Below are 11,004 nucleotides of genomic sequence, written 5' to 3'. Positions count from 1 at the left end.
CATCATATACAGAGCACTTTCGGTTGCTTTTTGAATATTTTTCTTCCTCCTTGGACAGAAGTTTATTTGGGGTTAAAGATTAACAAGAAAAATTATTCAAAATACAGCTATGGGAAAAGATCATATTTCCCCCCCTCATAAAAACTCTGGCACCTGAGATATGCATCCAGGGCTTCAGTCTTGCCTGCTGGGAAGTGGCACTTGGAGCAAAGATCTGCCTTTTGCCCTTCCTGCAAGCAGCTGTGTAAGGTAGAAATAAGCCTTTAAAATAGTTTTGGACGCTTCCACGTGTCCTTAGACGTTTTAGTAGATAAAACTTACTGCAGATCCCATTTCTCTGCCTGTGACCGAAGCACATAACTGCGCCGAAGGAGTGGTTCCTTGTTCGGAGCGGCGAGGGGTCTCCATCCCTGGGGGTGTCCCTGCCTCACCTGAACACGGCCCAAGCAGCCTGTTGCAGCTGCAGCACTAGCCCTGCCGGGGCCCAACCATCGCAGGAGTGGAGGTGGGCAAGGACGGACACACAATTAGAAAGGGAAGATCGAGGCAGAGCCTCTAATTTTCCTGGAAGTAACATTTGCCTGACGGTGGGTTGGTAAAGCTCACACCTGCAGCCTGTTCCACGGAGGTGATATGCCCTGAAAACAGTGAACCTGTAGAAAATAACCGCTGAAACAAGTATTTTTGGTCTTGGAAAGGTTGCAACAAGAAACGACATCCCCGGGGAGCCAGGTGGTCACCCAGACTTGCTATATGCGATATTTCTTATTAGCTTCTTTGGTCATGGTAAGCTACGGCAGTCATGATCATTGCTGAATTTCACCTAGCAACTTTTCTAATGGCAATAAACCTAATATTACAGGTTTCCTTCCTCCCCTTTTTACTCTCCAAGCATGGCATTGTCAGCCAGCTGCACGGCACCATGACCCATCCAGATAATCAATATCACACCACCAGCCTTAAGCACATCTGCATGATAAGCAATTACAGTTTTCTTTTTCCAACCGATTAAACTGTCAAAGTAATTCTAAAAGACATTAGTCCTGTGAGATCCCCATGAAATCTCATCCAAACTTACCTGCAATCCCTTGCGCGTCCCAGCGTCTAGAGGAATGCCTCCCAAGTCGAAACCTGTTTCAAGCTGAGAAGTTCAGCTTGAAAATTATTGCTGTTATAACCCTGTGCGTCAAGCACTGCACAAGATAAGAAGAGGCCAATCAATAATTTTTACCACACAAAGAGACGATAGGGTTTTTTTCCTAGTGCGCTTATTTTAAATTCTGAGCAGCACCTACCTCTCTAAAAGAACCTTTCCAGGATTGCACTGAATGGCTCCAGTGCACAAGGGATTTGGGAACAGGACTTTTTCCCTCCTCTCTGCTTCATCACATCTTGACCAGCCTGTGGGATGGCTGCTGCTTCCCTTCTGGCTGTGACTCTGAATCCTCATGGAAGATTAGTCCCCAGCATTTCCAAACTCTACTAGAAGATCTTAAATACAGAGTTGTATATGAAGTGTAAAATACATTTTATTAACATATTCTAATACATTTTATTAATGTATTTTTACTTGTTAAAAATGTTATTTATTAAAACCCAGCTTTCTCCGTCTGTTTTCCTCTTAGACCCAGATAGGTTGCAATATGCATAAATTCATCAGCTGTTAAAGCACACTTTATCTGAAGGGTTTTGACAGTTTGTTCTCCCCAAACATGACAGGACCTATCACATGCCTCAGAGAGCAGCTGCTTGCCCTTGCTGGCAGGGGGGGCGATGAAAGACCGTACAAGCAATACCCCTTTGCTTCCCCAGCACCCATGAGTTTCGGTGGGAATATAAGGCTGGGACCACTTCTGACATTTTCCCTCCCACTCAGCTTCCAACAGGCAAACATCTCAGTTTTCCTCTTTCATCACTGTTTCCTTCATTCACCCTAATCCAAAGGTTAATACTGCAGCTAGCATTGAGCACATGCAGTCTGAGTCATTGCTTCAAGGTCACATTCAGTATCACCTTTTGACTCGGTGATTTTTGGACCGGCTGGTAGGGACAAGCAAGATTTACCGATACGTTATCTCTTCTCTGCAATACCAGAGGAACACGCTTGCCCCTGCCAACCTGCTTTGCCATGTGGGCTGACAGCTATCCCTAGCCACCCCTGTGCTTCTGGGAATACCGGTCCTTGGGTCGACAAGGTTGTCCCAAATTATGCACTGGCCTTGGAGGTAGCTGAAGACCCTCGTTTGAAAAAAATTCTAGCAGACGATCAGTCTGCTGTCAGGGGAAAGTTCCTGGGACAGAGATCAGCCAGAAGTACATTGTGCATTGGCAGGAAGAGCAAGAGCTATTCCTGAAGGTGGTATCTTTGCTAGATTATCATGAAAACTTAAGACACTGAGTTTTAAGGAATTGGTTTAGTGATGGTGTGTCCTGCTAGTCTCACCCCATGAAATGAAAAAAGCTGGGGAAAAGACCTCACTGTGGCTCTATAACACCAGAAAGGACAACCCAACTGTTGCTGAGGGTGGAGGAGAAAAATGGGGTCTGATAGCAGCTCAAAACACATTTTGGGGAGTACCTTAAGTGTTTTCCTTTAAAAAAAGACTGCTCAATGAGGTTATGGGGACCCACAGCTCCCCACCTCCCCAGGGTGGAATTACCATGTCCACCCATCGCAGCTCAGGACTGCAGAAGCAGCAAGCTTTTTGGTACAGAAGAGGGACTTTCTGGACTGCAAAGATCTCAGCTAAAGTGCTAAGGACTTGGTAAACCTCCCTGAACTCTCTTCTGCCTGTGGAAATGCAACCCGGTGCCGCCAGAGAAGGTGGGTTACCAAGATAGTGCCCAGGAAAGTGACCACCTTGCACACAGAGGTCATCAGATGCATCACATGGTGGTGCAACAGGCACCCTGGAGCACCTCGGAGCCACTATCAGTCTAGTGAGAAACAACCACAACTTGGCTCAGAAGAGAAATCCTGGAAATATTGCCAGCACTTCTCAGAAGAAACCCTCCCCACTGGTTTCTGCACCTCATGTCTACCACATCAGACAGGTCACCAACAAGACCACTATGAGGAAGGACTGTGGTCCCACTGGAGGCACGATGCTTACCCCAAAGCAGCCACACCTCACCTAGCTCAAAAAATGAAACCTCTATGCAAAAGCTGTCCTGTCAGGGGCAAGATGCTCATGAACCTGCCCCTTAACCACTGATGGTCAAGATCAGTAACTCTGCAGATCCAGGCTGAGAGGAAACTAGAGCCTGGGAAGCAAGAGTAGTCATAGTTGGAGGAGTCAGGATATCCCTGAAATTATGCTCTGTGTTGGAGGTGGGAGAAAACATGGGGTTTGAGAGCAGGTGCACGTGTCAAATGCATGCAGACCCAGCAAAATTACTTGTTTTGTGAGGTCCCTGTCCAGCAATGCCTGGACAACCTGGCCCTACGCATCAATCCAAGCTGGTATCATGCTGTAATATGACAAGTTACCTTCTCATAAGCTGTAAGATTTCCCAAAGGTCATCCTCTTTCCCAAGACCAAGAGTCCTCCAACTCTTTCTCCTTCTCAGTTTGTGCTAAACGAGACTAAAGAACGTTACATTTTGTTTATAATAATTATCCTACTGAAAAATGGCTTCTACCCATCACTGCTATCACACAATATCAATTTGTACCCTTCCCAGACACATCCAGTAACTGCAGACACAGCACAAGTGCTGCAGAGCACTTTAGCACAAGCCAGCAAAGCTGGGGCAAGCCGACCTGGTTTGACACCACCACCCAATCAACTGATGGAAACGCTCAGCTGGTCTTGACTTCTCCTGACACATGCTTTTGTTTTCTCATAGGAGACCAGGTACCAAGTTTTTATTACTTGAAAATATTTGACGAGGAGCCTTCAGGAGACAGTAGATCCTCTCACTCTGTGGGATTAAACAACACAGGTTTGGAACAACTTTGTAGGTAAACCGCATAAAGAGACCTCAGAGGATAAAATGATGTTATTTTTCCTTTCTTAAAAACATTTCATACATTTGGAAAGTTAAAAATATTTTGTTAATGTGCCCTTAATTAAAAAAGATAAACTTCTAAAGCCACTCATGATTAATTGGCCCACTGAAGCAACAAGGCAAAGCTGAGAGAAGGAAACCCAGTAAACATAGATTTGCAAATGTACATTTCCTTATACATTGAAGGTTGTGCTCTCAAATCATTTAGAAAGAGGAATCAAACCACCTCTATATATGATCCTTCAGGAAAATTAAAAAAAAAAAAAAAAAAAAAAAAGGCAAATCTGCTTTAAAATGTAAACCAATTAAACATTTTTTTCTCTTCCTGCTCCTCTTTTTAAGTTTCTCACCCCTTCAGACCAAGACCAGATCATTTCAGGAAATTGACCCTTTCCTCTGTCCTTTTGCTTTCTTTCCTTTTCTCTCTACCCTCATTTTAACCCTGAATTTATCATAGCACTGGCTTTTCCACAGACCACAGCGGGGAAGGAGGTGATGCTCTGTCAGCCCTGCTTCCCTGCTGCCCACTCCTCTCAAGGGAAATAGCCCAAAGCCAGGCTGGTTTTCTTTTTCTCCCCTCTCATTTTCATGGTCCTTCACGTGGTCTCACAGCGCGGTTTGTTCCAGTTTTAATACTTGCTCTTGTCTGAGCTCCTTCCAAATGGAGGCTCAGAGAGGTTTCACCTGAATTTGCCATGTGGTGGATGTTCACACAAAGCCGTAATGCTCCTCACAACAACTGGTTTTGCCTAACCCACAGAGATGTGTGAGGTTTCCAGGGGCCAGCCAGGAACGCGGGATGCAATCGCAGCAGGAGGCATTTTGTTGCCACCAGGAATAGGGCTGTGTTTGCCACGTCCTACCTAAGCCAAAGAAGCAGAAAATATTTCATCTGTTAAAAATAGAAAATAAAAGCAATGGTTTAAGCAGTGAGGATTAAAGTAATGACTGCCTTCACTGAGGCAGGAGGACAAAACCCTTTTCTAAAGGATCTCTGCTCTTCTGACACGGCTCATTGTCACCGGGACCCAACCATCTAATTTTTCCATGCCCGGTGGAGTTTTGGTTGACAGACCAGTGACATCGCAGCATGAATGGCCCAAAACCAAAACACAAGCTCATTTGCATTATAATTAAAATTTCACTTTCTACCAGCAAGTCCAGCCCCACCTTTGGGATGAAGAACCCACTGCTTTGTGTTTGGAAAACACAGTTGCCTCCTACCTCTGGTCTGCTAGATGAGGTGTGAAGTTCTCAAATGTTTTCTTCAAAAAGCCCTCCTGGAGATTCACACCAATTCTGTTGCCTTTCTCTTAATGAATCTCATAAAAAAAAGGAGTCCATCAGCCGGTGTAACTCACTGCACATACAGATCTGGGAAGAGGACAGATCTGCTGTGTTGAATTTTTGTTTGCCTCTGCTGGGGAGTCTTAAAAGGGTGGATGGGTAATGAAGAGACTGACATTTCTTTTTTCAAAAAAAAAAAAACCAAAACAAAACAAACAAAAAACTCCCCACCCCACACCCAAATAGAAGGACCGCTTGCCAGGCTTTTCTTTATTATGCTGGAACATTTTGTGCCTCCATCTATGAAACCAGAAAGTCTGGCTGGATTTCTGCAGCCACTGAAACCAGCTGCATCAACACTATGTTTTTCTGGGGAGCGAACATTTTTTTTCCTGAGAAGACACTGCAGATAGCCCATAGCAGCGAGCAATTTTCTGCTGAGGTCAGGCATGTCACAGGCATCGTCACATGGAGGAGGGAAACCTTGATTCAAACCTATTTGCTAAACCATGGCCAGTTCCTGAGCAGAAAATTGAAACAACCATCATCTCAACATGGGCATGTTGCTTGTATGGACCCAAGATGTTCACCAAAGCCTGGGATCCTGGATATGAGGAGGGAAAAGCAATTATGAGGTCTCGTAGATAATGTTGTTTATTTAATAAAGAATGGCCAAAGTCCTTTCTACATGGACGTAGGAGGATCCTGATGGCAGGAGATAACGTTTCTGCACAGATCTGTCAGCAAAAAGCTGCTTACGCTTTGGCAAGCACACACCAGGGGTTGACTGAGGCAGTACCACCTGAATTTTCTTTCCCACCTTTCCTGGGCGAAACGCTCACATGCCTGCTCCAAGCAGCAGCAGGCAGCTCTGCTGGGTGAAGGGCTGAAGTCATGGACATGATGGCCGGGATCAAGTACAGCCCCGTGAGCAGGCTGGCACACAGACTGACCCAGAAGCACCAAGCATCTCTCTCAAGATCTCTGTTTGGTTGCCCCACACCTGGGACATGCAGTGATTTCCTTCGGGAGCATCTTCTGCCTCTAGCAGCCAACGCAGCAATTCAGGTGTTTCACCAAGATCTGAGCTGGGCTTCGAGCTCTTCAAGTATGTATTTGGAAAACTTGAGCATGGTGGACAGGTTGCCAGTCCAGGTGGGTATTAGTGCAGCTACCTTTAATTGCTTTATGAAATCTCTAGTTCTTCTGGTCAAGTCAAACCTGCCACCCTGGAGCTGGGAGAGCTCATCCCATTGGGTTCAACGGGAGCTTTGGCTGCGGACATGCCTCTTGCCTGCTCACAGAAGCTGAGCTTGGGCTTGAGTGACACAAGAAAACGAAGCTAAAGCCAGCTCTAACTACATCACTTAAGCTCCGGACCCCTTTCTGCGAGTTGAGGTGAAATGTAAAACTTCAACGGGGAAGCAAAAGGAGGACAAAAATGATGCCAAAGCTACGTAAAACCAGAAGAGCTGCACAGAAAACCATAAAGAGCTGCAGAACAAAAACCTTCCGCAGTCCTAGCACTGGGCTACCTGGTGTCCCTCAAGGGCCTCAAGCTCCCGTCCTTGCACGTGTGCTAAACAGCTGGTTGCAGGGTGAAGATCTTTTCCAGGACAGACTCAGACAGCTCTGCAGGATGCGGCATTCGGGTACTTGCAGTTTATCGGGAGACAGCACGCTGTGCTGTGGAAATGGCACAGGTCCATGATGTAGCTGGAAGATGCTCCTGGTAGTGGGATCAGACCTATTTGCGGTGGTAAACGGCGCCTTTCCTGCTGGACAACGTGGCTGGGAGCACGTGCGGAAAGCTTAGGAAGGGGAGCTTGAATGGGGAGAAGGGCTTTTGCAAAGGCAGCAAAACTGGAACGATTATGGTTTCTGAAGTCAGAGGTCACTCGCAGATCGCCGAGTGATAGCTGAACTGAAGGGATATCTACCAAACATTATCAAAATGTTGTCCTGGAATGTGGTACGAGCAAGGGCCCTCCAGCCCTTCTGGACAACCAAGTCCCGCCGCTTTTTTGCTCCTGTCTAATATTTGGTTGATGTTCAGGCACGGGGATGCCGCAAAATTCCCCAGATCATGCACCTTAAACCTATCCACAGATTAAATGCAAATAGGTTAAAGCTTCACCACCAACAGAAAATATTTTGCTATCAATCACCTGAAGCAGCAGCAAAAGGCCATACACGCATTCCTTGTCTCATACGTCATGTTCCTGCTTTCAAAACTGAAGCATCCCCCTTTCTGCCTTCCCTAGCCTGGATGAACTTTCCCATGAGCTAAATAGCAGAATAACGTCATGAGGAGGTCGCATGTCAAGGCACGGGCAGGTCATCCCTCCCATGGGTTGAACAGGGAGTAGAAATGAACAGACATGGAAAAGAGCCACATTTTCATTTCCCTGAACAGCAACACAAACCAAGCGACAAGGAGGGTACTGGAGCAAGTATCAAAATCTCTGCCAAAAAGGTAATTGCGGATTTAACAACAATAACAAAGCAATCTGGCTGCCAGATGAAATGGGAAGGTATGTTTCAATCACTCTGTCAAAACGCAGGCAGTGCGCGGAAGTACACGGAAGGTCTAAAAATTAATAAACCAGTGTCTCCCTTGCTGCTGGAAGGTACAGAGCTGAATCTTCTAGCCAAGGGGGGAGACATCAATGCAGAGAAACAGGTAACATCCCGAGCTCCTTGCCCCCTCCGCTTTCCTTTAAGCCTATAAAATATTAAGAGGAAAAGAAAAAAAAAAAAAATGTCACCTTGGAGGGAAAGCTGAGGCTCGCTTAGCCGGCGGATGGCTGCCTGAGCCAAACCCACCCTGCCAGGTGGCAAACACAAATCCCTGTTCCGCACTCAGACTCACAACTCAGACTCACCACACCCGACCTGCTCCGCCTGCAAGAAGCTGAAGTGAACCAAAATTAACCTGAAACAAAGGGTTGCTCCAATAACTTGTCTGGCAGGGTACCTTTCTCCCAGGGAAAATGAAAATCAGCAGTTATGATAACGCTGTGCTGTGGCTGGCATGTGCAGCGGCAGCAGGCAGCCAGCGGTGAAGCCAGAGCAGAAGCAATTATTAGTTGGGTTAGGAGCACGTCGGCCAAAAGTCACCCAGAGCATCATAAACGGGTCCAAAGGAGAGACAAGTGGGCTCTGCGGCTGCTTTGCAAAGCCCAGAGAGGGAGATGCATTAAAGCATTACATGGGCAAAAGCAAGGTTTGGATTGATTGCTTTGACCCTTCCGGGGAGGGGGGGGGAAGGTAGCCTGCAGGAAAAGCCTTGCAGCAAGTTGTCCCCAACGTCTTAAAGGGGATGGGGCCAACGCCAAAGCAGCCCAACCCCATGGCACTACCTGGAGGATTGTCCCCGTCTTCAGAGAGGGGAGACATCCTTGTTTTGGCAGAGGTCTTCTGAGAGCAAAGGCGGTTAAGAGACTTCCGAGTCTAAGATGGCAGCACTCTCGGTGCTTAGGAGCGTAGGAGCCATCAGCACAAACGCTACGGCAGCCAGTTCTGGCTTCAGCCCGTTGTCTGCTGCCCACAGCACGTTCCCCCAAGCTAACCCGTTCCCCCTTCACCAACCTGCAACAAGGTCACGAGGTGGCTGGGTGCATTTGGGAGCACCTGTCAGAAAACAAACACTTCGGTGTCGTCATCTTCCTTTGCACCCAAACCAGCCTTTTTCTGAGTCATTCCCAGCCCCGGGATGGAAGTTTTGCTCGAACACGGACGGCAGCAGCCTCACGGGTATGGCCCTTACCTGGGATGAGGGAAAGCACAGGGAAAGCATTGCTCTGAGGAAGAGCTAAGCAGCGCGTGCAAAGCAGAAGAGCTCCGGCACAAGATTGGGAAAAAACCTTCTTACCCCTGGGCCTGGAGATCGAAAAACAGCAATGCAGAATCAGGCAGGTCCTTCCCAAGCTAAATCCCACTGTTTTTTTCCGGGCAAATACCGACCAGAAGATTAACAAGGTGGGCTGCTCTATGCTCACCCCAGCCTACACACGGCGAGAGTAACCGCCAGGGCCAAGGCGAAAACTCTGCAGGCAAGTTGAGGGATCCCTGCCTGCTCCCAAACCTTGCTAGGGGTGCGCTGAAGTTATTTGAACCAGGCTGCGGGACAGATGTGCAGAGGGTGTGGTGCTCAAACCCTGGCGCTCGCCAACACTCCCTGTCAAGCCTCCAGCACACGCAGATAAGCAGTGGCAGAAATGACATTAAGAGGATGCCCCAGTGCTGGAAAATCTGCTCGGTTTCTACAAGGAAGATGCGTATTCCTGCCAGGTTACAGAGGAGAGGTGTGGGAACACCACGCTGCACGGCACAGAGGGTTCATCTCTATTTCGGTTGCCTGGCTGTGGAAGGAGTGTCCTTATCAAATGGTCAAAAAGAAGCCGTAACTCCTTCCAGCAAATATTTCCTCCCAGTATCTGCTGAGTTGGATGGGAAAAGCAGCTGAAACAGGAACTCGTGATGGCTTGTCTTTGGGGTCCACTCTGCTACCCCGGCACTAGAAGGAAAATCCAAGGGGTAATACAGTGAGCTACCCCCTGAGGAAAAGCAGATTGATGGGGGTTAATTGCTCTTTTCAGAGTACAGAAAAAGCAAAGGGGATCCTTGCCCTTGCTTGGCTTGTGCTCCTCAAAACCCTCCTGCTGCTGTGTCTTAAAACTTTCCCCGCCTGGAAGGACTAAAAGCTAAATCGAGGTGGATCTCAGCGATAGCAAAGCCCACCCTCCTGACAAAGATCTCGGTTTCTGTTTGTCCAGGACTCAGACAATTGCCGGGTCCTTCTCCACCTTAATCTGACCTTTCCCAGCTTTTTTTGGTGGAAATCCCTCTTTCAAGTTCCAGCCTCCTGAAATCCACGCTGGACGACAGGTTGTTCCTCTCTGTCCTCCTACAGGTGCCCTCAAACTAACCGACTCCACGTTCAGCCACAAGCCAGGCGAAGACGCCTTCACTGGCGCAACGTGGGAAGAGTCAAGAGAGCTCCGTTCGCTCCGATCAAGGCAGCACCACCCCCAGATCGCAGCTTTTACCGCCTTCGTGCTCCGCCCCGGCACGCGTTCGCCGGCGCTCTGGGGCAAGGGGACAACACAGGGGCTCGGCCCCTATTTGGGAACAGGATTGCCCCTGGAAGCTGCCGGAGGACTGCGGAAATACAGATTTCAAAAAGCAAGCGTGGGTGTTCAAAGCCGGCGGGAGACCACCCTCGCCCTTTGGCTGTGCTTCTCCCGAACGTGAAGGCCGAGGAATCACCGCCGATGTCCCCACAGCTGAGTGGTTCGGGGGGGAAACCCAGCCGACAGCGCTCGATGGGGCGGGGGGGGTGTGGGTGTGTGGGGTGGGTGTGGAAACTCGGGGCTCCCCAGTTGTTAGCTCAGTGCTGAACGCTGAGCGGCTGCACGCCCCGCGGCGCTGCCGTCGCCCACCTGCCGAAGCGGGTGGTGCCCCAGCAGGCTGCGGGGGAGGGGGGGAAGGAGCAGAGCGAGGCACCACGAGCGCCGCAGCCCCCAGCCCCCAGGTTCCCCCCCCCTCCAGCCCAGTGCAGCCCCCCCCGGCGCCCCACATCCCTGCTGGCCCAGCCTTGTTTCTCCAGGCAGCGTGCTCGACCAAAGCACAGCTCGGCCGTGGGGGAAATGAAACCGTGTTTTAGCAAGGTCCATGCAGTAAGTCAGACACTACAATGCAGGA

The sequence above is a fragment of the Tyto alba genome, unplaced genomic scaffold, assembly GCF_018691265.1.
Source record: "Tyto alba isolate M040663 unplaced genomic scaffold, T.alba_DEE_v4.0 Super-Scaffold_1, whole genome shotgun sequence".
Lineage (NCBI taxonomy): Eukaryota > Metazoa > Chordata > Aves > Strigiformes > Tytonidae > Tyto > Tyto alba.
Note: the sequence above shows the minus strand (reverse complement) of the source record.